General features: G+C 32.3%; 1 protein-coding gene across 2 annotated transcripts in view; it reads right to left on the bottom strand.

Moving 5' to 3' along the window:
- Window positions 1-27,438, bottom strand: part of LOC126878475 (venom protease-like) — a 72,388-nt gene that overhangs the window by 18,472 nt on the left and 26,478 nt on the right. The window lies entirely within an intron of this gene.

Genomic DNA, 27,438 nt, shown 5'->3' on the forward strand with positions numbered 1-27,438 from the left:
AGGTAAATACGTGGCCAAAGTGTCCTTTATTTGCTTTCTTCTATATGCGTCGTCTCTTGTGCTCATATATTGTAACAGTCAGAGATACAGGATGCAGCCAGAAATCAGTTTCTTAACGAAAAGTCTTGGATTTAAAATATTGGTTATTATTTTTATTTCAGTTACACCCATACCTCGCTTTACGGCCTAGATACGTTCCACGAAACATGGCCGCAAAGCGAAATGCCGTATAACGAATCAATTATTCTAATACAAATTCATAAAAATTTAATGGGATCGGTTACAAATTTGTTAAATATGTTACATGGCTTGCCGTTAAAAATGCATTTTATCTGTTTATTTTATTTAAATCAAAAATACGTACAAAAAAGCACATACACTGGTATATAAAATAATAATAGATTCCAAAAACCAAAAATAATCTACAAACTAAAGCTTTCTTGTTGTATCTCCATATAACGGGTAAATGATTTTTATTTAGTCCTGTAATAATAGGCCTTGGATTTTTGGACAAATTAGAAGTGGTTTTAGCTTAAAATCACCAGTTGCATTTGCACCAAGTAGCAAAGTTAATCGTTCTTTAAACCATTTATAACCAGGCGCAGATTTTTCGGTTTTTGAAATGTACGTGCGATCAGGCATTTGCTTCCAACAAAGTCGTCTACGATAAACACTTGTTCAGGTTTATAACCACCTTTTTCTATAATTCCCTTTAAAATGTTAAGATATTCCTTAGATGCGGCCTCATCTCATTTTATTTTCTAATTATGCATAAACAAGTGGAAATAGAAAAGAGTGTGCATCGAGATTGCGTTTGCTCGAGAATGACATGGGGCCGTTATAGCGAAACATTTTAGGCCGTAAATCGAAACCGTGCCGTAATTGAACAGGGCCGTTATAGCGAAATGCCGTATTCTAATTGTATAAAAGTAGTAAACTTTGTATCTAGGGCTTTTCGTCTTGTTCGTATTACGAGAGATGTCGCTGTTTTGCGTCTCAAAAGGTGGAATCATTGCATCGCGATGGTTTCCCTTAAATAGGCAGGGTTGTTAATATTTTGTTTAGAGTTGTGACTGCATAGCTTCACTGAGGATGCATAGATGCTGAAATAGCTATATGGAGATGGTGGTCCAACTCTGAATCAAATAAAAACAAAAACTGCCTTTATCTTTTTCATCTTTACTCAGATTTGAGTACCTGAAACTGTCTTTTGGTCATTCTCCTAGACGAAAATAAGGTAAATACGTGGCCAAAGTGTCCTTTATTTTCTTTCTTCTATATTCGTCGTCTCTTGTGCTTATATATTGTAAAAGCCGGAGATACAGGATGCAGCCAGAAAGCAGTTTCTCAACGAAAAGTCTTGTGTAACGGTTCGCACGTTACGAAAATATTTTTGAACTCTTTAATTATTTTTATAATTATTTTCTGTTGATCTCTTAATTAAATTTCTCTAATTTTCTCGTAATTCCTCATTTATAACTATTATTTCCTCTTAGATTTTAAAATATTTATTTTTATGACGTCATATCTAAACACACTTAAAACTACCTGTTAGTTTTGTTGGATTGGTGTCCCTGATGTTTGGTTCGTGTTCTGAGAATTTGACGTTTTGCTCTGTGAAGGAGCGATACTTCACTTTTCACTTGGCTCGTGGCTGTAAGTAAGGTCGGGTGCATAAAATGGCGGGTTGATTTCCAACTACATTCTGAAGACTTTTATTCAACGTCTAAGTTTAATATTAAAGTGAAAAGTTACCACCAATTGTTACCTGGAATAAGGAGACATATGTGTAACACAACTCCTCTTGGAACCTGAATAAAAATCACCCGGTAAAAATTATTTTTTTCTAATAATTTTTTAGTTAGCTATTGTGATGTTTTTTGTTGAGGAATATTTGAAATATTAGTTTCATTGTTAAATTTTCTTAGTCAACCCATTAAGTGAAGTTTATATAGTTTATTTCGATCTTTATTGAATAGTCATTCAAGGAAAATTATAGGTATATTAATGTTTTTGGTTATACATAACCAAACATATATGAAGTCCTCAAGTAATATTAGAAATAATTATCATTTCTCTCTAGGTTTTAAACTGTTCGAATATCCAATATTTTGATAAATTGTCAAGTAACTATCTTTTGCCTGTGTACAGGATTTATATCAGCACTCAAAAATAAGAGCAATAAGAAATTCATATCGATTTAATTTTTAAAAGTCTTAAACAAACAATATTGTTTATAGTAAAATAACTGGGTGACCTTTATTTCACAATGTTGGCCAATCGGTTCGAGAACACCTCAGTCAGCGATTTTGATATTATGAGTATTTCACGGTCCCAATCGTGTCATCAAAATCATAACAAAACAATTGCGAGTTTATTTATAGGTACGGAGAAAGTATTGCAGAGATCATTCGTTATTTATCATTCATTATTTAACCATCAATGTAGTTAGAATATAGACTTTCGTCCACCAAGTAGTTACTAACGTATATAGTGATTAAATAAACGCAGTATGAGTAATTAGTGTATTCTTGATATCCAACCCCTAGCAGAGGACGTTCATCTCCCTTACAAAACCTATTATATTATACCTGGTTCCATACCATTTCATTAAGATATATATGTATGTAGATATAGGCTATTATTATATTAATATAATATTCTCTCAGATAAATCATATTCTGTATTCAAATTTCAAAGTTAAAAGTCTATTATCTGAATCAATGTCATTATATTTGTTCATATCTTCACACCCAAATTTGTTCAATGTTACATTAGATTAGTTTTTATTCCAGTTAATGGTCGCTTTTCCAGTAGTATTTCTTTTAAAAAAACTTCTAATTTATTTCTTCTTCTCTTTACCGTTTTTGCTCACATGTTTATATGGGAAATAAAACTAGGGATATGTTTTTAGCCATTTGGAAGAAAGATGAAACCATTTTGTGAAGTCGTAGCCCCTTTGACACCTACAGCCACCGTCAAGTCAGCTGGGAGTATGTCATTTGGGAAACACACTATGGGGCGTTCCTGCTCCTGATTTTCTATTTTACACCTGAACCTACAGGAGGTACAGTTTGGCACCACCATGGTGCTTATTTTCCGGTATGCAGCAGCAACCGTTTGAGAAGTCGATTGAGTTTGTTTGGCAACATTCAGTTTGGTGATTTTAGTAACTATTGCGTATCATAGCACAGACATTTGGTTGATGCACTATGTTTATTAATTATTTTTTTTAAGATTTAGCTTACCTTTGTTTTGTTATATAACATATTTATATATTAGTGTATTAAGTTCCCGAACTATTGTATCTACGGTAAGTTACTTGTGCACAAGGTAATAATCCCAGAAAATTAGGTTTTTATACTTTATTATTGATTTAATTGGTTTAGATTATTTGTGTAAATTTATTTGGTCATATTAATTGCTTGTTTCCCAGATATATTTTATTGTTAATTTGCTTCATTTCATTTCTTTGGTCAATTCAAGTAATTTATTTATCTTAACTTCAATTTATTTCACGTTCATTTGCATATTTAACTTTGCTTAATTCATTTTATTGTATTTTATTTAGTCAGGCTTGTGCCTGCTGATTTATATATTCTTCATATTTGTCGGTTTTTAATTTAGTTGTACGTAGCAAGCGTACTATAACGCTATAACCATTTGGTATAGGTAGTCTCATGTGAGTTGTATCCTATGTATAAGAGGTATATAATTTTCTAACATACATATAACATGACTGTTGTTATATGGTAAATTATTGTAAACTGTCATCTTGTGTCATTTTAGAGTTACTTAATATGCATTTGTTTAACTCAGAGATTGTGAAAATCTAGTACATACATGGTTATATATAATAAATATTGACTTATTTTGTATATCATTTATTCTTATTTCCTTTTATTTATATGTACTGATTTAATATAGTTTTGGCAGCAGTGTAAGATACCTGGGAAAGACCTGGGAAATTTGTTCTTCATTAGCAATTATTCATCTTTATTCATTTTCAGTACAGTATTCTTATCTTAATATTTCCATTCTTAGTCATCACTATCTACTTTGAGCTACCGTCTTTGACAGGCATGCAAATTGGCCGTATCCATCCTTGAGTGTCAAGTTGTCGTTCTCTTGCATATTCTGCTAGCCATTCAGTTTGCATCTGTCTAGTCATACTTCTATTATCAGTTCATCCCACTATCTTCATCTTATCATTTACTCATACAGCACCTACTTCTAAAGTAGTGTTTGGTTACATCGGCTTCTCAACGTAGAAGCCACACATTTTTGTTACTTTTTCTTACATTAATTGATTTTTTCTTTGTCTACTTCTGTTGGAGTTTATCATTCTCTTTACTTTTACTCCAACAGAAGTTTTCTTTTTTGTTATACTTGGATTTAAAATATTGTTTATTATTTTTATTTCAATTATTCTAATTTTATAAAAGTAGTAAACTTTGTATCTACGTCTTTTCGTCTTCCTCGTATTACGAGAGATGTCGCTGTTTTGCGTCTCAAAAGGTGGAATCATTGCATCGCGATGGTTTCCCTTAAATAGGCAGGATTGTTGATATTTGGTTTAGAGTTGTGACTGCATAGCTTCACTGAGGATGCATAGATGCTGAAATAGCTATATGGGGATGGTGGTCCAACTCTGAATCAAATAAAAACAAAAACTGTCTTTATCTTTTACCACGAGAATGATCGCTGGAGTAATCAAATCCACACCAACCCATCGGCCACCAGTGCTTAGCGATATTTCACCACTACACCTTTGCCGACTAAGACCCGGTCTTTTACCTCCGGATAACTAGTTATCGGGAAATTTATGAGATTGGAAGTTTACAGATTAGCATGTAATCTCACAAATAAACTTCCTGATAACTAGTTATCCAGAGGTGAAAAGACCGGGCCTAAATCTTCTAACTAAAGAATATGAAAAGATCCTTAAAAACACAGCGCTGCCGATTCATAACTATAGAGAAGATGCAACCAAAAATCGACTGCGCTCCAGAAAATCTCCGATACCAACCACAGAATCGGCCGCAGCCACCGGGTTCAACATGATCACCAAATGGACCATAAATGGTCGGAAACTCAATTTGTATCACAAAGACACCTTCTGGATTCCATCTTCCACGTAAGACCTGTTGCACACGTAACCGCATCAGAACTCCTCAACATGGTGAATGTGCATTTTTATTTCACAGGTGGGGTAAGCTATCATGTCGGAGAAGTGCGACCAGAAGGCCCACGGGACAGTCCCCCAAGATTTTCTGTTTGCGACGCCCGAGTCGATTATCTAAATAAACAACCTCGATGTTTGCCTATAAATTAGATATGGTTAATTGTTTTTATAAAGAGTCAATTTGTATTTAACTTATAATCTCATTACCTAATGTGTTGAAATGCCATACGCTAAATAAATAAAATGGATAGTATATTGTGAAAAAGCATATTGTTGTTATGTTAAGCTGTGTAAATGAAGTAAATTGCTTATGATTTAGAGTTGTTACATTTTATATTCTTTATTACTGTGTAGTGTGTAGCCGAGCTCATATGAGAATTGTATACATTACAAAACCAAAACACCAGGGAGCCACAACATATTTTAAAAAGTAGAACAGTACCTGTTACATAAATAAAGCAAATTAGTCTATAGCGTATTCAAGACATGCGATTCAGTGTACGGAGAATATGGCCACTGCAAACTAAATGAAAATTTTGTTGATAACGTTGCTGCTCTCAACGGCAGCGGCTGTGAAAGGTAGTATTAGGCAGGTACTTGTAGAGGATTATCGCTGTTAACTGCTGCGAAATACTAAAGGAGGATTTATTTATTATAATTCACATTTCTTATGTATTTTTGGCTGCTGATTACGAATTTCGAGGGTGGATTTCGATCCGAGTAGTCAAAAAATTGTTATAAACAATTTAATTCTTTATACGGCTCTAGCTCGTAAACTAAAAGAGAAAAAGAAAATTTTTCAAAAAAATGTGTTACTCAATAAAAAAACAAAGAACTTAACTTAAATCCAACAATTAGAACTCAAGATATTGTAAAATTAGTTCCTAATGCAAATTGTAAAATAAGCGTTTTTCGAAGCTTTTTCAATCGTAGCTCGGCTTATACGCATGCAAATAAGCTTCACAAAGTCTCTTATTAAAGCTTAATTCATAGACTTTCAAACAAAGTTTGACATATTACATTATCTTTATTTTTATTAAAGTTATACCCATTTGAAATTATATATTTTTTAAACATATCTACATTTTATAAGGCTTTTAAGCAAATTTGATCATTAAATATTTATACTTTAAAAATGAAAAAAAAAAAAACAATGGGAACCTTCTCTGGTTACACCTCCGAGGCTTCTACAATTTGCAAGCCATACGGATGCTGAGACTAAGGAAGATGAGGGAATTCTACAATTTGCAATTCACGTCCCATCTGCTCAGCGCGGTAAAGTTCCAACGAGAATGGGTCCCTTCATACTCCACACAGAGTAAATGTAAATCAAAAATGAATAACCATTTTCAATTTCGTTGCAAAACGAAAACACAGCCGAACCATATTCTAGTCCAATCAGAGAGTGCCGCAAGCACCCCTACCGGTTTCGAAACTTATTAGTCTCTCATCAGGAGGCACAAAGCTGCTCTCCCTGATCCAACCAAAACAAACCCCAGCGTGCAGTCCCGGATTGCAACGAACGAAATGGCATAGATGCCCTAGCGGCAACTGCTAGCAAAAAGACTAAGTTTTCATTCTAATGGCATATAAAACAACATAATGCTATTCTACATCCCACCAGAATGAAAACAATTATTGGAAAGCAATTATTGGCAAAACAAACGATTGGACTAGAATATGGTTCGGCTGTGTTTTCGTTTTGCAACGAAATTGAAAATGGTTATTCATTTTTTATTTACATTTACTCTGTGTGGAGTATGAAGGGAACCATTCTCGTTGGAACTTTACCGCGCTAAGCTGATGGGACGTGAATTGCAAATTGTAGAATTCCCTCATCTTCCTTAGTCTCAGCATCCGTATGGCTTGCAAATTGTAGAAGCCTCGGAGGTGTAACCAGAGAAGGTTCCCATTGTTTTCATTCTGGTGGGATGTAGAATAGCATTATGTTGTTTTATATGCCATTAGAGTGAAAACTTAGTCTTTTTGCTAGCAGTTGCCGATAGGGCATCTATGCCATTTCGTTCGTTGCAATCCGGGACTGCACGCTGGGGTTTGTTTTGGTTGGATCAGGGAGAACAGCATATGTGCCTCCTGATGAGAGACTAATAAGTTTCGAAACCGGTAGGGGTGCTTGCGGCACTCTCTGATTGGACTAGAATATGGTTCGGCTGTGTTTTCGTTTTGCAACGAAATTGAAAACGGTTATTCATTTTTGATTTATATTTACTCTGTGTGGAGTATGAAGGGAACCATTCTCGTTGGAACTTTACCGCGCTGAGCAGATGGGACGTGAATTGCAAATTGTAGAATTCCCTCATCTTCCTTAGTCTCAGCATCCGTATGGCATGCAAATTGTAGAAGCCTCGGAGGTGTAACCAGAGGAGGTTCCCATTGTTTTCATTCTGGTGGGATGTAGAATAGCATTATGTTGTTTTATATGCCATTAGAGTGAAAACTTAGTCTTTTTATTTATACTTTAGTTAGCAGTAACCATAAAAGGACTCAAAAGCAACATTTTGTGCTTAGTAAAATGTTCGTAGGTTTATTTTTGGCCAAGATATAGATATATTAATAGCGCGCTCTGAGGCGCATCATCGGCTCACAGCGAAAAGGTTCGCGCGTGAACATCTCGATACAAATTATAGTTTATATATGTATACGTTATATTCAATTTTCACTTTTGAATAACCTAATACAATTTTCTAATATAATTCCTATAATTAAGTCATCATAAAGTACCTCGTATCACCTTTCATTCTTTTTACTTTTTCTTCGATTTTTTGTACTAAACGAGAAAAAAAAAATATGAAAACCTAAGATTTCAGAAACATAACTAAGAAAATAAGTTGTTCTTATTTATTAATACTATTTTTAAAAACATTTTATTTCATGCATCTGAATTAAGATATACAGGAAATCTCTGCATCAATATATACAGGAAATCTCAACTTTTTTACAGTTACATGTTGGTCATGGAAGCTGTTCTTGGAGGCATTAAAATTAAAAAACTTTTTGGGGCTATAGAGTCTCATTATCTATATGATATCCATATAAAAGTGGATCTAGTTCTTTTGCAGCAGCATCAAGGCAAGTCAATTGTATGTACGTTGCCACATAAAATGCTCGTTTTATATGCAATGATGATGCTGCTGCAAAAGAACTCGATCCCCTTTTATATGGATATCGTATAGATAATAAGTTTCTGAAGCCCCAAAAAGTTTTAATTTCAACGCCTCCAAGAACAGACTTAGTACCACCATGTACCTGTAAAAAATCCGAGATTTCCTGTATATCTCGATGCAGATGCATGAAATAAAATGTTTGTATAATCTTCCGGCTCAGCTGTTGATCTATCGCCTTTTAGTGAAACACTAAATGCAACTAGATAATTTATTTATGTAAAGTGACACTAGATTTCCCGAGAGACGTTACTTTACTTATACGCTTCGTATGAAATTTAAACTGAGACTACTTGTCTCTTTAAAGTGATTCGAATGAATGAAGTTAAAGCCTTATCTTGCCTCTTTGAGTTGACTCTAGTGAATGAATCTAATGTATGCTCTTTCTTAGCTGCAGGATAAATTGGGTCAGCCCACACGACTTTCAAACAAAGTTTTTTATTTAGTCAGAAAACTTTACGTCCATTGCCAAAAATATTATTTATGATTTGCAACAATTAAACAAAATTAGTAACCCTCACATGTGTAAATATAATAACAAATTGGTTCATGTAATATACGGGGTGATAAATGTCTGTTTAATATCGGATATGAATGATGAATATTTGAGATTAAACAATGTTTATAAAAATAGTATTAATAAACATTAACAACTTCATTTCTGAAATCTTAGTTTTTCATTTTTTTTTCTCATTTAGTACAAAAAATCTTCTTCTTATTCCGCGTCTCCTTTCGAAGGTTGGCGATCCAAATGGCAACTGTATAGCTTTGGAAACTGCTGCACGAAAAATTTCTGCGGATGAGCGGTCAAAGCATCTTCTTAGGTCCTTCAGCCACGAGTTCTGCCGTCTTCCTACTGATTTTTTGCCCTGTACTCCAATATGGTTTGAAGTAGATCATAATGTTTCCCCTCTTAACACATGGCCCAAGTATCCACAAAAAATCGAAGAAAAAGTAAATAGAATGAAAGGTGATACGAGGTACTTTATGATGATTTAATTATAAGAATTATATGATAAAATTATATTAGGATCTTCAAAAATGAAATATGAAGATAAAGTATACATATAAATTATAAATTGTATCGAGAGGTTCGCGCTTGAACCTTTTCGCTGTGAGCCGATCTTGAGCGTCAGAACGCGCTATTAATCGATGCCTCAGAAGCCAGTCGGTGTAAGACAATAAGTGTTTAAAATGAGATACTAAGATGTTTCTGAAAGTAGTTGCAGAAATATAAGTAGTTATTAAAAACAAATAAATACTCTTTATTTATCATAATATGGGTAACATATTCATAAATAAAAATAAGGAAATAATAATATTATTATATATAATAATATGTGTTATATCTCATAAGTCATTTTTAGGGAGAATGTGACTTACACCGTTTTACTTCTGAGGCATCCATATCTATATCTTGGGAAAAAATCAACCAACGAACATGTTACTAAGCTCACAATGCTCCTTTTGAGTTCTTCTATTATTATTGTTAATTAAAGTAGAAATGTTTATTGCTCAAATTTACTTAAAACCCTTATAAACAAATTAATGTACAAATGTTTTCAGAAAATTATAAGTTCAAACGGGTATAACTTTAACATAAATAAAGGTAAAGTCATTTAACAAACTTTGTTTGAAACTATGAATTAAGCTATAATATGAGACTTTGTAGAGCTCATTTGCATGCGTAGAAGCCAAATTACGATCGAAAAATACTTATTTTGCAATTTGCATTATGACTAATTTTACAATGTCTTGAGTTTTAACTATTTAGTTTACGGTTAGTAAACGCCATTTTCTTAATTTTTTATTAAGGAACAAATTTTATTTGAAAAATTTTCTTTTATTTATTTTAGTTTACAAGCTAGAGTCTTATAAACAATTTATAAACAATTAAATTGTTTATAACAATTTTTTGACTAATCAGATCGAAATCCACCCTCGACATTCGTAATCACCAAAAATACACTGACGGTTATCAGCCAGTTGAACAAGCAGGTTTCAGAAAAGGGTTTAATACCATAGATCATCTCCTCACTATTAAAATATTGATAGAGAAGGCAAACGAATACAACCTAGATTTATGTTTAGCCTTTGTAGACTATGAAAAAGCGTTCGATAGTATCGAGATATGGGCGATAGAAAAAGCTCTAAATAACAGCAGAATAGACTCCAGACATTACATCTATAAAACAGCAACTATGACAGTCGAATGGGAAAATAAAACAAAACTAATCCCATAACAATCCGTAGAGGCATAAGACAAGGAGATGTTTCCCAAACTCTTCACCTTAGCTCTGGAAGACGTCTTTAAAAAACTGGAATGAGAAGACACGGGTATGAACATAAACGGGAAAAAACTAAATCACCTCCGATATTGCGATGATGTTCTTCTTATTACAGCCAACCAAGAAGAGCTAGCCACAATGCTGACTCAACTAGCACAAGCATCAGAGTAGATAGGATTAAAACAAAAATCATGACAAATACAAATGACAGAATAAATATAAATAATGTAAATATTGAGGTTGTTGACGAATATATATATATATATATATATATATATATATATATATATATATAAATATAATAAATAATCAAAGCTAATAAAGAGAAACAAACAATAATTGAAGTACAAAGAAGAATCAGATTGGCGTGGGTAGCGTTTGGAAAGTTAAGATGGATACTAAAAAGCACCAAGATACAACAGTACTCAAAAACCCGTGTATTTGACCAGTGCATCCTTCCTGTTCTGACGTATGGCTCAGAAACATGGACAATAATAAAGACCAACATAAACAAAATAGAAATAACTCGGAGAAAAATGGAAAGATCCATGTTGAGAATAAAACTACAAGACAGAAAATCAAACAAATGGATAAGAGAGAAAACAAAAGTAAAAAATGTAACTGAACATATAACAGGGTTAAAACGGAGATTTGCGGGCCGCAATGCGAGACAGGAAGATAAAAGATGGAATATGGAATGCTAAAATACAAAACTGGAGACACCGCAGTGCCGGTTTAACACAGTCTGCGGCCCAGTGCTGATATACGGATGCCACGCCAAGGCTCAAAAGTATTTCTTAACTTTATGTCAAAACAAAACCTATTTTGAATACAAGTTTATTAAAATAAGGAAAACAATTACAACTTTTTTTGGTTTCAAACTTAAATGAATACAAAAAAAATACAAGAAAACAATTAAGTGCGAACTTCAAAAAGTAAAATAAAAATGTACCTATTAATAACATTCAAACAGGTAACATGAGGTAGGTAATCAAATACCTTTACCATTGAAAAGCTTTTTATCTTTCTTTTATTGAAGCGTAGTTTTCGATATCATTTATATTTAATTCATTTAGCAGGTCCTCGTTAATGGATAAAACTGCTAAGGAGTTCAAGTTTTCTTGGGAAATAGGTCTGTACCCTTTTTTGTGTCGAAAAAGAGTTCCGCAAAGTTCCGCGAGTTCGAAAACGCAAGTTCGCCACTTGCGTTTGCGACCATTATGGAGAAAAAATACGCAGGCAAATATTAACGTTTGGAAATGAAGATATTAGTTTATTGTCGTATAAAACCTGTACCAATTCTAAAGGAGTGTCTATTTTTAATTGGGGAAGAGACGTTAACAAATGCTTTAAATGAACACATTCTTGGAGAAAATACTCGTCCAAATCCTCCTTGTATTTTTGTTGTAATTCGGTTGCCGATCTGAAAATATCTTCATCTTCTGTAGTTTTTAGTTTAAACAAAAATTCTAATGCTCTTGAACAAGATTTGTAACTCTCACATCGGTGAATAATCTCCGACTTAAGATTGTCTGTTATAAAAACATCACATTGTATTCGCACTTTTTCTTTTTGGCTTAAACTTGCCTCCGAATTCTTTTCTCCTAATTGCAATTTTTTTTATTATCCTCTTTTCAGCATAATTTTCGTTCCCTGTTAAAAACATTTCTAAGGCCTCGGAGTGATCAAAACGATCACGTAAGAAATCAAAGTAATCTGCTAAAGATGATACCAGGTGAGCGGTTATGCTTAAATCCATATTTTCCTTTTATACTGCTTTATTCACCTCATACAGTGGCGGCTCGTGACCTTAGTATGCGGGTAGGCGACACATATACCTTTATATATACTCTATACTCTACTATACTCTACATAATATGTTTATAATATTATTATATACTCGTATACCTATATATACACAACACAGTGTGTCGCATTTAAGATGAAGACACCCCTATATTGCGGCTATCAAAATAAATACAGATTTAAAATTTTGCAGTCAAGCAAGTGTGATGGTTCACATTTTTTAAGATAGTCATAGTCAACTCAAATTTAAATTTTAAACGCTATCTACTGCGAATCTACAAACAGGGCGAATTTTCGATATTTTGCTTCGCGTTAGAGATATCGGAAAAAGTTATTTGGAAAAGTTGTTCCAAATATTATTCTAACTCCACGTACCAAATTTCATGAGAAAATTCGCACTTTTAATTTTTTCAGAATTTGTAGTCAGGATCCTAAAACATACAATTGGCTATCCCGAGATGCAGCTCGGGACAACCATTACCGAAGGCGCAAACAAATGTAGCCTAACCTAGCCCCAAAAAGTTCCCGGAAATTCTCGTCCACTACGGCTAGACAAGCCACAGTTACAGCGCTGTGCTAGTGTAAGAATGAGAGACGCATATCATTCTGTTCTGTTCTTTAGGTTAGGCGGATTTTAAAGTGCCTGACCATAGGGTAGTGCCATAATAGAAGTCAGTAGTACTACTACGAGGAGCGTACAATAATTACAACTTCGAAGAGAAATTAAAAAGTAGCTTTTTTATTTTAGATACTTACGCATTGTGTCAAAATTTATAAATTACCATTTTGAAATAAATAATTTATATTAACAAATTATTTATTATTGTATTGTACATTTGAAGACGTTAGGCAGCGCCTACCTTGCCTACCCCGACGGGCCGCCCCTGCCTCATTAACCCTTTGTATTGTAATACGTCAATCCAGAATGATAAAATTATTCTGTTTTCCAACAAATCAAGTTTTTCCGAGAGAGAAGCTGCTTCAACTCCTACTACATTTTTCTCATTTATATCGGTTGATAGTTCAATCAAACCGTAATTGCTTTTTAACGCTTTTACGGCATCAAAACGAGAAGATCAACGGGTTGTATTTACTCTTTTAGGTAACAATGTCTGCCCCGACTCAGGCGAATCCTTTATTGCACGGGGCAATAACTCCCACATGTGTGTAGACACGGAGAAAAAATTGTAGATAGCTTGTACCAACATAACAAAGATGTTGCTTCCAAACAACAGTCTACTGCATTTTGGACAACCAAATTTAAAGAGTGAGCAGCACACAGCACAAAGAGAGCTAAATCATTGTAATTTTTAATACGTTCTTGCAAACCAGAATACTTGCCACTCATATTTCTGGCATTGTCGTAAGACTGGTTTCTACAGTTCTTTTAATTTCATAAAGACTCTAACATTCCAATAACTGTTTCCTCAAGTTATTGTGAGCTATGCCCAGTGTTTTTACAAAATCCCACGAATCTGTCCACGGGATTCCCTTTATTGTTACAATATCTCAAAATTAGGTACTGTAAGTTGGTCATGGTGTGTTATGTCATGGTGTTGAATCCATGTCATGGTGTTGAATCTACACTTATAATTGTATTTGTTTGCCTCAATTTGCCTAACAATTTCATCAATGACTCGATCGGACAAAATATTCAGTAATTCCATATACCTATCTTTTGATAGATATAACGTTTTGCCCTCACCTGAATTTGCTCGTTTATTAATATGATCATTTAAAAATGGATCATATTCTGACAAGAGTTCCAGTAGTGGAACAAACATGTGGATTTGTATGCAAATTTTATTTTACCATAACCATATAATTTCGGAAGAGCACGTGCTTTGCGCGACCGCCCAGGAACCTTCAACCGTCCGGTGCTACAGCCCCGAAAAGACCCCTGGTTAAACCGGCGCTGAGACACCGTGGACAGGAAGAAGAGGAAGACCTCAGATTCAGATGCGATGGAAGGACGATATTGTAAAAGCTGCAGGAACTCACTGGAAAGGCGCAGCCAAGGACAGACAGATATGGAAAGATTTGGGGAAGGGCTTTGTCCAAAGTTGGATAGAAATGGGCTAAAAAAGAAGAAGTCAAAAATACATAAGAAATACTTAGATTTGCCCATCAGAATTGAAAAGGCCACGGTGACCTAGCTGGCGCCTAGACTAAACAGTATTATATAAACTAAACAAATTTGCGTTCTGTAAATTCTAAATCTGGACAAAATATGTACATATACAATATACATACATCCTTATCTTTAAATAAAATCTTGGATTTATTCATATTTGGATTATCACGTATTTTCCAATTACTTTGTAAGTGATTTCGTCATTTGGGTTTTTTTATTTCAATTTATCATATAAATACCACAGATTTTATTACATTGGCATCACTATTATGAACTATTTTTAAACAAATATAAACAAAGAATTATGAAAGAATAACAACAGATTCCTTACGCGAAATTTACCAACTGGGGATCTCGTTTTAAAGCTCCGGAAAAGCAAAGAAAATTTTGTAAGTCATTTAAGAAGTAAACCTTAATCATCTTTTCACTTATACACCAACGTATTGGCCGAAAGACCCCCAAAAATTCTTTGACTTGTTTGTAACCAACGAATTTTCCAACAAACATTTCACCGTAGAATCTAATTAAGTACGAGATCGCTTTAGCTTAGACAGTTTAGATCAGTGATACTCAACATGCGGCCCTCTAGCGTTTTTTATGCGGCCCGAAGGCTAACTAAAGAGCCCTGTGATCAAACTATTTGTCAAATTTCACGTGTTTTTTCAAATTATTTGATAGTGTGCCGATGTGTTTGAGACGTGTTTGGGAGTGAGACAGACAATTTAATGACTTTAATTTTAAATTATATTGAAATTTTTAAGAACTCTGATTAAAAAGCAAGGTATTATTAACTTTTAATAATAAATAATTAAAGTTAATGAACAAATACTCATTTTAAAATAATCAATACTTATTTACACATTGCAATTTATTAATCGCAAGAAAAATTCAGGTTCGGATTAACAAAAAAAAATTAAAATAATTGTGACCTTGAAACAACACTCCGTATATTCAAATTGTCAAAATTCGTCTACACATTTGAAAAGAGCACAAAAACTAAGTTTAATTACTCGCTTCAATTTTTTGCGCAGACAATTTAATGACATTAATTTTGAAATTATACCGAAATTTTTGTTTTGAAAGTTCGAGTTCTTAAAAATTTCGACATAATTTCAAAATTAAAGTCATTGAATTGTCTGCGCAAAAAAAGGAAGCTCCATTAAAGCTCTTTTCAAATGTGCAAACGAGTTTTGAAAATTTCAATATACAGGATGTTGTTTTAAGGTCACAATGGATTTATAATTTTGTTTAATCCGGACCTGGATTTTTCTTGTGATTAGTAGTTGGGTAGATTGGGTTCTAAATGTGACATATGTGTACCAAATATCAAAAAAATATACAAGGTGGTTTTAAAGTTATGGGTCCAGAAAGAAATGGCAAAATCGATAAAACACCCTGTAACTCGGTTATAAAGTCGGTGGAGCAATAAATTTATTATGTCTAAAACCGCCTCATTTACCTCTATTCACCACTCAAGTATTTCCGTTTCCCAATGAAACACCCTGTATACTACTTCATCTTGATTGCGGCCCGCAAGCTGTGGCAATAACTACTATGTGACCCAGGAAAGAAGAAGGTTGAGTATCGCTGGTTTAGACCATATATCATGATCATCGCATCTACACTTAGTGCCGGTTTATGCACTGGGCGCTTGGGGCGGGCGCCCAGGGTCCCGGGCCCCCGTTCCTTTTATTAATAAAAAAGTAAAGTCCGCCAAATAATCCACATATTTTCCAAAATAGAAAAAAGACGACGAAATACCTGCGATTTCAAAATGGTCTGATTTTAAGACTGATGACTTTATAAAAACTGTGAACTTTTAAACCAAAGAGTGATTCCTTGGAAAATTGTAAAAAAATGTATCAAGATGGAGACAAACCTTATTATAGAATATAGAAGATAAAATGAAAGTAACTTTTATAGAGGAAAACCCAATGGAGGCAAAGAAAAGAGAAATTAGCTAATATACGATGCAAGTGCTAAAGCTATTACACCCGTGCAAATTATTTTCAATTGAAAAAATAGTTTAACTGATTTTAAATAGACCCACTGGAAACATTTGAATAGTTTGCTCAAATTTCACGAAGAAAGTAAATTTCATCTGAACTCTATGATTACATTGAGAACAAGAGCATCATTAATTGGAGTTATAGACGCTGCCTTGAAAGAACAAATAGAACGCGAAGCTGACTATTGAATAAACGTCCCAAAAAGAGTTGTCACTACTAAATTACTTGCTTCTCAAGAAATAGCTTTCCGTTGATCCAATGAGGATTTAACGAGTCGTCATAAAGGAAATTACTTAGGTTGTCTTGTATACTAGGCTAAATTTGACTACTTTTTAGCTGAGCATTTACAACGGAATGCGAATAAATGAAAAGGTTCAGTTAGCTATCTGTCTCACCTTTGCAATGAATTCTTGGAAGTAATGAAATCAAAACTTGTTAAGCAAGAACAGAGACGAAAAATTAGCAATTAAAATTGAAGCCAAGACACTGCAGAATAAAATGGATACCTTTGAGACAGCTCTATTGACACTGATTTGGACAAAAACTTTGGAACGAGTTAATGCAACAAGCAAAACGTGAACGTGAAGAAACTGTGGACTTGAACGTGTCAATTTGAGTAGAATTAATGACATCTATTTTGAGATTTGTTGGAGACATAAGAAATATGTTAAGCGAAATTGAACTAGAAGCCAAAAATATCTTTTTGCGAAGACGAGGATAGCTCAAACATATTCTATACAACTGAATTTCAAAGAACAAAGAAGAGCAAAACATTTTTCGATGAAGCAGGTGAAAATGAAACAATAGGGGCAAGAAAGATTCGGAATTGAAATATTTAATGTTATATACCACAATATTACTCAAGATCTTTTAAAGAGAATTAAATGCTACAAATATGTTACATCAACTTTTAAATGATTTTCTAGGCTAGACAAAGAAGCAGTCAAGACGTCAATTAATACTTTATGTGTGAAATATAAAAAAGATGTTGATGAAACCAAAGAGAACTTGGATAATGAAATTACTCATTCTATAACATTATGCCAAAAGATGGATAAACATTTATAAAATTTGGCGTCATCCAGGATGTAAGGATTGTAAAGGCAACATTTCCCAATATTTTACCTTTACTGCAAGTTTATTTCACGATACCAACTTCTAATGCGTTAGGCGAGCAGTTTTTTCGGCTTTAAAAAGAATAAAAATATATTTAACGCCAAATTTGGGTCAAGAAAATCTAGACGCATATCACGTATTATAGAAAACGAAGACCTGGGGCAACTGAACTGTGATAGTATTATATGACAGTAATTTTTGTCATATGTATTTTTTAGAATACATTTTTTTGTTTGTCATGTGTTGTTTTGTGTAACTTTCTGTTTTTTTTTTATATTTTTAAATGTATTTTTTGGAATATTTCTTACGTTTTCTATTCTTATTGTTTGGTTTAAAAAAATATTGTATGGATTTTACAATAAATACATGTGTTTTCTTGTTAAAAAGCTGACAACGAATAGCAATTAAGGGGGCAGGGGGCCCCTAAATATTCAGCGCCCAGGGCCCGAAGTTAGGTTAAACCGGCACTTACACTCCTAGCGGAGTGATTGCCGCCTCCTTGGGTTGGGGCTCTTCTGATTCATTTGTCATGGAGAATCAGTCCGCATTAACATTTTGGTTTTACAATTGGTTGTGTGACTTGGCGTCTTCTACAATATTTCTCCATTCGTTCCTGTTTTTGCTTATGGTTGTCCATTCTCTAACTGTCGTCTTCTTAAGGTCCGCAACTATCTGATTCGGTCTTTCTCCTGGTCTGCCTGATACTGGTCTCCATTTGGTGATTTTCTTCTTCTCTGTTCTACAGGGTGAGTGGGGAGGAACTCACCAAACTTTAAGAATGTATAATATACGTAATAATAAATAAAAATAACTCCTATGTTATTATTAGATTTTCATTTGTTTCCGAGATACGGGGTGTTAAAATTTTTCTTACAAACTGACGATTTATTTATTGCTCTAAAACCGCTTGACATATGCAAATGAAATTTGGTGGGTTTTAAGACGTAGGTATTGCGCATTTTTGTCATACAATTAAGAATTTTATATTCACCATTGGCGCGCATACGGGTAATAGTTAATAGTATGAAATTTTTTAAAGATAAAAATGGTACGCCACTGAAATATTTCAAATTAAAAATCTTTCTTGAATTCCTCGTTCAATTTGTGACAAAAAATATCTGATATGAGATATTAAAAAATATCTCTAACAACATATGAGTTATTTTTAATTATTATTACGTATATTATACAACGTATTATATAAAGTTTGGTGCATTCCTTCCCACTCACCCTGTATATGTTCCATCTATCTAAGTCTCTGTGCCTTGATAAATCTGACAATGTCTTCTCCTTTCAAAAGTTCTCTTACTTCGTAGTTCATCAGTTTTCTAAATTCATTATTACCTAAGTTTAGTGGGCCTGCTATTTTCAAACGATTTTTCTCTCTAGGATCCTCAATATTTCTTCATCTTTTTGTGTCAATGTTGTTCTGAAGCTATTTTCTTGAGAAATTTTTGTAATTAACTAGTTTTGATGGGAAATAAGTCACAATTTTACTAAAAAATGATTTTATTAACGTTTCGACATCCAAATCGGATGCCGTTGTCAAAATACAAAAAATATTAATGAATTAAACAAAAACATTGTTGCTTAGTAAAAAATTCTTCTAATAATTTATTTAATCTGACTCATTTATATCGGCAATTCAGACATAATATATTATACATTTTAAAGTAGAAGACTTTAAAATGATATTGTTAATATTTATAAGTTGAGTTCCTGGGACGACTTTACTGAAAGATAGTTCATTCGATTACATGAACTCAACCCCAACTCAAGAATATCCGTCACAAAAAAATTATAACATGTGATCTGTCTTTAAAAAGACAACCACATGCAACGGTGACAGTAAAATTCTCGCGTTAGAGATTCCATAGTAAATCACGAGGGAAAACCAGGAAAAAACCTCGTGATACTATTCCGACATCGTGAGTATTAGGTCTTACTTTTGTTTACTCTCAAAACTAATACCAAATTCTGACCTTAATATTTGTATGTTATTTTAAATTGTAAATAATATTAATAATACATAGATATATAAATAATACCAAAATATAAAATATGTACTAACTCGATATGTTATTGACTTACTAATCGTGGTATTTGAAGAGATGAAACTACAAAATATAGACTACTTGGGAGTAACTGAAATAAAAAAGAAGGGTAGAGGAATAGTAGATCTAAATGAGGAGTACTGCTTATATTGGTCAGGAGTGGACTTAAAAGAATGGGGCGCGGGAGGTGTAGGCCTAATAGTAAGAACAGAAAAGACAAATAACATAATAGGTGAAAGATATATAAACGAAAGATTATTGGTAGCGGAAGTAAAGCTAGAAAATACAAATATAACCAGCATAATCGTAGCATATGGGCCAAATGATAATGCCAAAAAAGAGGAAAAAGATGAATTCTTTGAAATATTACAAGCAGAGATGGATAACGAAGGAGAAAACATTATATTAACGGGAGACCTAAATGGTAGAGTGGGAAGAGGCAATAAAGGGATTGAACGATACCTAGGGCAACATGGAGAAGAAATGAAAAATGATAACGGAAACAGAATCATCGACCTATGTATAGCAAATGATATGGTTATAACGAATTCAAAATTTACGCACAAAGACATACACAAATATACTAGAGAAATCCCATCGAGAAAAGAAAAATCCGTAATAGACTATTTCCTAATAAAATGAAAAGGCCTAAAGATGATAAAAGACGTAAAGGTAAAAAGAGAGGCTGAAATAAGCAGTGACCATTACTTGCTTATAATGGAACTAAGGGTGCACACACATAACACAACAGAAAAAAGAAAGAAGATAACTAAAGAAAAAATAAAAAGTTACAAATTAAGAGAAATAGATAGTAAAGAGGAATACCAGAAAAAGTTAACCAAACAGTTCGAGACTATAAAAGCAATTAACACAGGAATAGAAAATAAATGGAAGCACTTTAAGGAAATCATATTGAAAACAGCAAAAGAAGTATGCGGAGCAACTAAAATCACAAACATATATTCGAAGAAAAGTAAATGGTGGACAGCAGAAATACAACGTAAAGTGAAAGAAAAGAAAAAAGTATGGAAAAAGTATCTAAAAACCAAATCGAGGAAGATTACGAAAAATACAAAATGGCCAGAAACGACATTAAACAAGAAATTAAAACGGCAAAAAAGAACTCTTGGGAAGATTTTGGACACAAAATGAATGAAAACTATTTTAATAACCAGAAATTGTTCTATGGTACATTGAAACAGCTAAGATAAAAGAAAACACATATATTAAGAAATATAAGAGATAAAGAAGGAAATATATTAACTACAGAAAGAGAAATAATGCAAGATGGAAGCAATACTTTGAAGAACTAACAGAATGGAAACAATATCAACAAGAAAGAGAGGAAGACATGATCGAAAATACAGAGGAAATGCAACAAATAACAAAAGAGGAAATTGCAGAAGCCATTGACAAATTAAAATTGGGAAAATCTCCAGGCCAAGATGAAATCACAGCTGAAATGTTAAAGTACATGCGTGAAAATTCAAAAGAAAAATTCCGAGAACTACTAAATGAAATAATCACAGCAAAGGAAATACCATCTGATTGGAAAACAGATATAATAGTACCACTGTTTAAGAAAGGAGACGCAAGAAATTGCGAAAATTATAGGGGTATTACATTGACAAGCGTTCCGGTATTACATTGACAAGAATCCCAGCATGGCTTCAGAAAAGGAAGGAGTACCCCAGATCTGATTTTCATATTGAGACAAATAGGAGAAAAACTATTGATGAAAGGCAAAGAGATACATATATGCTTTATTGATCTGAAAAAAGGTTTTGATAGAATAAGAAGGGAAGATATATGGAAATGTTTAAACAAAAATAAAATAGAGAAGGATATGATAGAAATAATTAAAGCCTTAGATATACAGGGTGCGCCAAACCTCTGGCCTTCTTTGATTACGGCTAAACTATGAGATATACAAAAAAATGTTTATAACAAAACTAATGTGTATCAAAGAGGTCTATAATTTAAAATTATTTTCAATTATACAGGGTGAGTCAGAACGACGGTATGAACCAAAGTTTTATTTTTTTAAATGGAACACCCTGTATATTAAATCATTTTTGAATATATTATTTAAAAATATGAAAAATTTGTATAAGGTCTTATAGGCCTAAAGTTAATAATTTTCGAAATATTTACATTTTTATTGAGAAAAAAGGTAATATTTATAGGGTTGTGGATTATGTTTCCAAGGAAATAAAAATTTAGGTGATAGGTCAAAGTTTTTAAAATATAGTGTTATTTTAAAATAATTTAATATTTTTTACTTTTAGCCATAAAATATACAGTGTGATCACTATTTGCAAATACAAAATTTTCTCATTTTTTTTAAATGGGACACCCTGTATATTAGTTTTGCGTTTGGTAGTAAATATTACAACCTTTCTTTTGGTATAAGGTTGTATGTACCTAGCATGTCTCGTTTTGTAGATATTTTAAAAAACTATAGATTTTACGTTTTTGCGGATTTTTTATTTAAAAATTTTTTTGCAAAAAAAATAATTATAATCTGGTTTTAGAAACATACACTAAAATATAAAATATGAAAATAAAAACGTAATTAAAGATTAAAATAAATCGAATAAATTGAATTTAGTAACTTTAAATTATTTTACAAAAAATATTTTACCATATTAATGAATACATAAATTAGTTACTAAATTAAATAAACAACTAAATTTTAAATTAATCGTAGTAATTCTTCTACCGCAGCAACTTTCCTATATCAAATTAATTGTTAGTTATATTGTATTTACGAGTAAGATCAGTTAATAACTTTTTAATTTACCTACATCTTGAGAACGTATAAAGTATGCTTTGAAACAAATGAACGTTATGGAAGTATATTAAGAAGTAAATAGTATCTATGTACCTACTCGTGTCACAAAATCTGGTAATAATTTCTAATGGTTTCGCCCAAAACAAATGTCATATCCAAAAATGTTTCGGTTAAAAAATTAAAATTTAAAATAAAAAAAATTGTTACAAAAATTTCAACTACAAAAGTATTCCCAGTTTTTGTGATACCAGTAAATACTATTTATATTAATAAATAATTTGGATGATACATTTAACATTCATTTGTTTCAAAGCATACTTTATAATAATTTTTATATTCTCAAGATGTATGTAAGTAAATTTAAAAGGTAAATTAAAAGTTTAACTAAATACAATTTAACTAACAATTAATTTGGTACAGGAAAGTTGCTGTAGTAGAAAAATAACTACGGTTGATTTAAAATTTGGTTGATTATTTAATTTAGTAACTAATTTATGCATTCATTAATATGGTAAAATATTTTTTGTAAAATAATTTAAAGTTATTAAATTCAATTGAATTGTACTAGCATACGATTTATTTTAATCTTTAATTAGGTTTTTATCTTCATATTTTATATTTTAGTGTATGTTTCTAAAACCAGATTATATTTATTTTTTTTTGCAAAAAAATTTTTAAATAAAAAATCCGCAAACACGTAAAATCTATAGTTTTTTTTAAATATCTACAAAACGAAACATGCTAGGTACATACAACCTTATACCAAAAGAAAGGTTGTAATATTTACTACAAAACGCAAAAGTAATATACAGGGTGTCCCATTTAAAAAAAATGAGAAAATTTTGTATTTGTAAATAGTGATCACACTGTATATTTTATGGCTAAAAGTAAAAAATATTAAATTATTTAAAAATAACACTATATTTTAAAAACTTTGACCTATCACCCAAATTTTTATTTCCTTGGAAACATAATCCACAACCCTATAAATATTACCATTTTTCTCAATCAAAATGTAAATATTTCGAAAATTATTAACTATAGACATATAAGACCTTATACAAATTTTTCATATTTTTAAATAATATATTCAAAAATGATTTAATATACAGGGTGTTCCATTTAAAAAAATACAGCTTTGGTTCATACCGTCGTTCTGACTCACCCTGTATAATTGAAAATAATTTTAAATTATAGACCTCTTTGATACACATTAATTTTATTATAAACATTTTTTTGCATATCTCATAGTTTAGCCGTAATCAAAGAAGACCAGAGGTTTGGCGCACCCTGTATAAAAATAATAAAATAAAAATAAGGACTCACAATCAAGAATCTGATGAATTCCAGGCAAAGATAGGACTAAAACAAGGCTGCGTACTAAGTCCATTACTTTTCTCAATTGTACTAGATGACGCAATAAAGCAATGCAAGGAGAAATCTAAAGACATGATATTGGGAAAATGGAAAATGAACAATGTACAAATACAAGAATTACTATTTGCAGATGATATGGTATTGTTAGCTGACACGGAAGAGAAACTGCAACAAATAATAAACACTTATATAAAAGAACTAAGAAAAATGAACATGGAAATAAACACCGATAAAAGTAAAACAATGGTTATGGCAACTACAAAAAAAAGTGATAAAAATTAAGGTAGAAGGACAAGTGTTGGAACGAGTAAACAGCTACAACTACTTAGGTACAATTATTGAAGAAGATGGTAAAATAGACAAAGACATAAACAATAAAATAGGAAAAGCAGGGACAATTTATAATACATTAAGAAATACGTTCTTTGGAAAGAAAGAGGTACCCAAAGAAGTCAAAGCACAAGTGTACCAAAAAGTGGTTCGACCATCAATCGTCTATGGGAGTGAGTCGTGGACGCTAACAAAGAACAACAAAGAACGACAGTTAGAATATGAAGTCAGAGTACAAGGGAAAAATAAGGTAGGTCGCCCAAGAATGAGTAGGGAAGAACAAGTTAGACAAGAAGAAGAGAAAAGAGGACTGCAATGGAGTATGGCAAAACAATTAGCTCAAAATAGAACAGCATGGAAAAGAAGTATCAAAGAAGCACCACAAGATTAAAACATGGACAGAAAGATGGGTCAAATAAGTAATTTATATTCATTAAAATTGTATTGTTAAAATAAGTATTGTATAATTATTAAAATGTATTGAAATGTAGATATTGAACTAGTTGTAAACAGCCCAACACCGAAAGGTACGAATGGGCTTAACTGATTAAACAAAATAAAGAACTTCTTGTTCGTCCCATTCTCCCATTTATTTCCATGTCTTGTTAACCATTTGATTCAATTATTATTCCTAGGTATTTATAGGGTTTCAAGGTTTTTTTGTAATTCTCTGTTTTCTGCTATCAATACCATGTCGTCTGCAAATAGTAGCTCCGATAGTTAAGTCTGTTTCATTTTCCAGTATCCCAATGTTAGTTTTTTCATTCTTCTCTTGGCTTTCTTAATTGCTTATTCTCTATTCTTATTGATTACCTTCTCACTTACTTGTCTTATTGTGAATATTAGGTCTTGCGTGCTTCTGTCCTTCCTGAATCCACACTGTGTATCTTCCATAGTTGGTTCTATTCTGGTTTTTATTCTTGTCTCTATTATTCTTGCGAATACCTTCCCAGGGATACTTAATATGGTGATACCTCGGTAATTATTACAGTTTCTCGTGTCTCCCTTTTTGTGTATTGGTAATATAATGTCTTTCTTCCAGTCCTTTGGATTTCTGCTCTATTTAAGATATTATCATTCATTAGTTCTTTCATGCTTTCCATTCCCTCTATTCCCATGAATTTTATCATTTTCGGGGTAATATGATCCTTTCCTGGTGCTTTGTCTAATTTTACTCTTTCTATTGCTTTCTAATTCCTCTGTTGTTGTGGATTCCACTTGTTCTTCATTCATTTCTTGTATCTCCACTATGTTGTTCATGTCTGCATGTCTTAGCTCTTTGAAATGTTCTCTCCATCTTTCCATTATTTGTTTTTCTTCTGTTAGTACGTTTCCATTATTGTCTTTTATATTCGGCATCGTGTGCTTTTTCTTTTGTCTGAGTTGTTTTAATGCGCCATAGAAGAGTTTTTGGTTTTCCCTATAATTTTTTGTCATTTTTTGTCCAAACCTCTCCCATGACCTTTCCTTTCCTGCTTTCACCGCTATTTTAACCTCTTTCCTTTTTTCTTTATACAGGGTGTTTCATTGGGAAACGGAAATACTTTAATGGTAAATAGAGGTCACCGAGGCTGTTCTAGATATACTACATTTTTTGCCCTACCTACTTTTATAACCGAGTTACAGGATGTTTTATCGATTTTGCTCATTTCTTTTCTAAGCCATAACTTTAGAACCACCCTGTATATTTTTTTGATATTTGGTACACATGTGTCTCATCAAAACCCAAACGATCCACATACTAATCACTGGAAAAAATCGAGGTCCAGATTAACAAATAATTATAAAGTAATTGTGACTTTAAAACAACACCCTGTATAATTGAAATTTTGAAAATCGGTTTGCATGTTTGAGAAGAGCACAAAAAACTAAGTTTATTGGTTTGCTTCAATTTGTCGGCCACACAATTTTTTGTCTTTAATTTTGAAATTATATTGAATTTTTTAAGAACTCTGACATTAAAAAGCAGGTATTTACTAACTTTTAATTATAAATTATTAAAGTTAATGAATAAATACTCATTTTAAAAATAATCAAGAATTATTTACCACATTGGAACGACTCAATTACTAATGACAACAAAAATCCAGGTCCGGATTAACAAAAAAATATAAAGTAATTGTGACCTTGAACCAACACCCTGATTGTTCTTAATTATTTTTCTGGCAGCTTCTTGTCACCTTGACAGAATTAATCAATATGATTTGAAAATTGCCGTAATTAAATTATCTGCCCAAAAATTTGACATGCACCTTTTAACGCAGTTTTTTATGCTCTTTTAAAATACGCAAACAAATTTTCAAAATTTAAATATACAGGGTGTTGTTTCAAAGTCACAATTTATATATTTTTTTGTTAATCCGGACCTGGATTTTTCTTGTGATTAGTAATCGGTCGTTCCAATGTGGATTATTTTTAAAATGAGTATTTATTCATTAACTTTAATAATTTATAATTAAAGTTAATAATACTTACTTTTTAATGTCACGAGTTCTTAAAAAATTCAATATAATTTCAAAATTAAAGTCATTAAATTATCTGGCCGAAAAATTGAAGCGAACCATTAAACTTAGTTTTTTGTGCTCTTTTCAGATATGCAAACAGATTTTCAAAGTTTGAATATACAGGGTGTTGTTTTAAGGTCACAATTACTTTATAATTTTTTGTTAATCTGGACCTAGATTTTTCTTATGGTTAGTATGTTGGTCGTTTGGGTTTTGAATGAGACATATGTGTACCAAATATCAAGACAATATTCAGCAACAATATACATAACAAAACACCCTGTAACTCGGTTATAAAAGTCGGTAGGGCAAAAAATGTAGTATACCTAGAACCGGCTCGGTGACCTCTATTCACCATAAAAGTATTTCCGTTTCCCGATGAAACACCCAGTATGCATCGTAATCTTCCGGGTGCCTTGTACTTAGCTATCTCTTCCATTTGTCTTTTTTGTTCTTTATTTTCTCTCGTATTTCGACCGTCCGCCATTCCTTTCTTTAGCCAATATTTTCACTGAAATTTGTCCTAGAACAATAAATCAAAAACCAAACTTTTTAGAAAAGTATGCTCTAAAAAACGGCCTATAGCATTATTTAATTTCAAACTACCCTTAAAGCCTTAATTGAACCTCAAAGTTTGAAAAGGTAAACTGATAAAATTC

The sequence above is a fragment of the Diabrotica virgifera genome, chromosome 10 (assembly GCF_917563875.1).
Source record: "Diabrotica virgifera virgifera chromosome 10, PGI_DIABVI_V3a".
Taxonomy (NCBI): Eukaryota; Metazoa; Arthropoda; class Insecta; order Coleoptera; family Chrysomelidae; genus Diabrotica; species Diabrotica virgifera.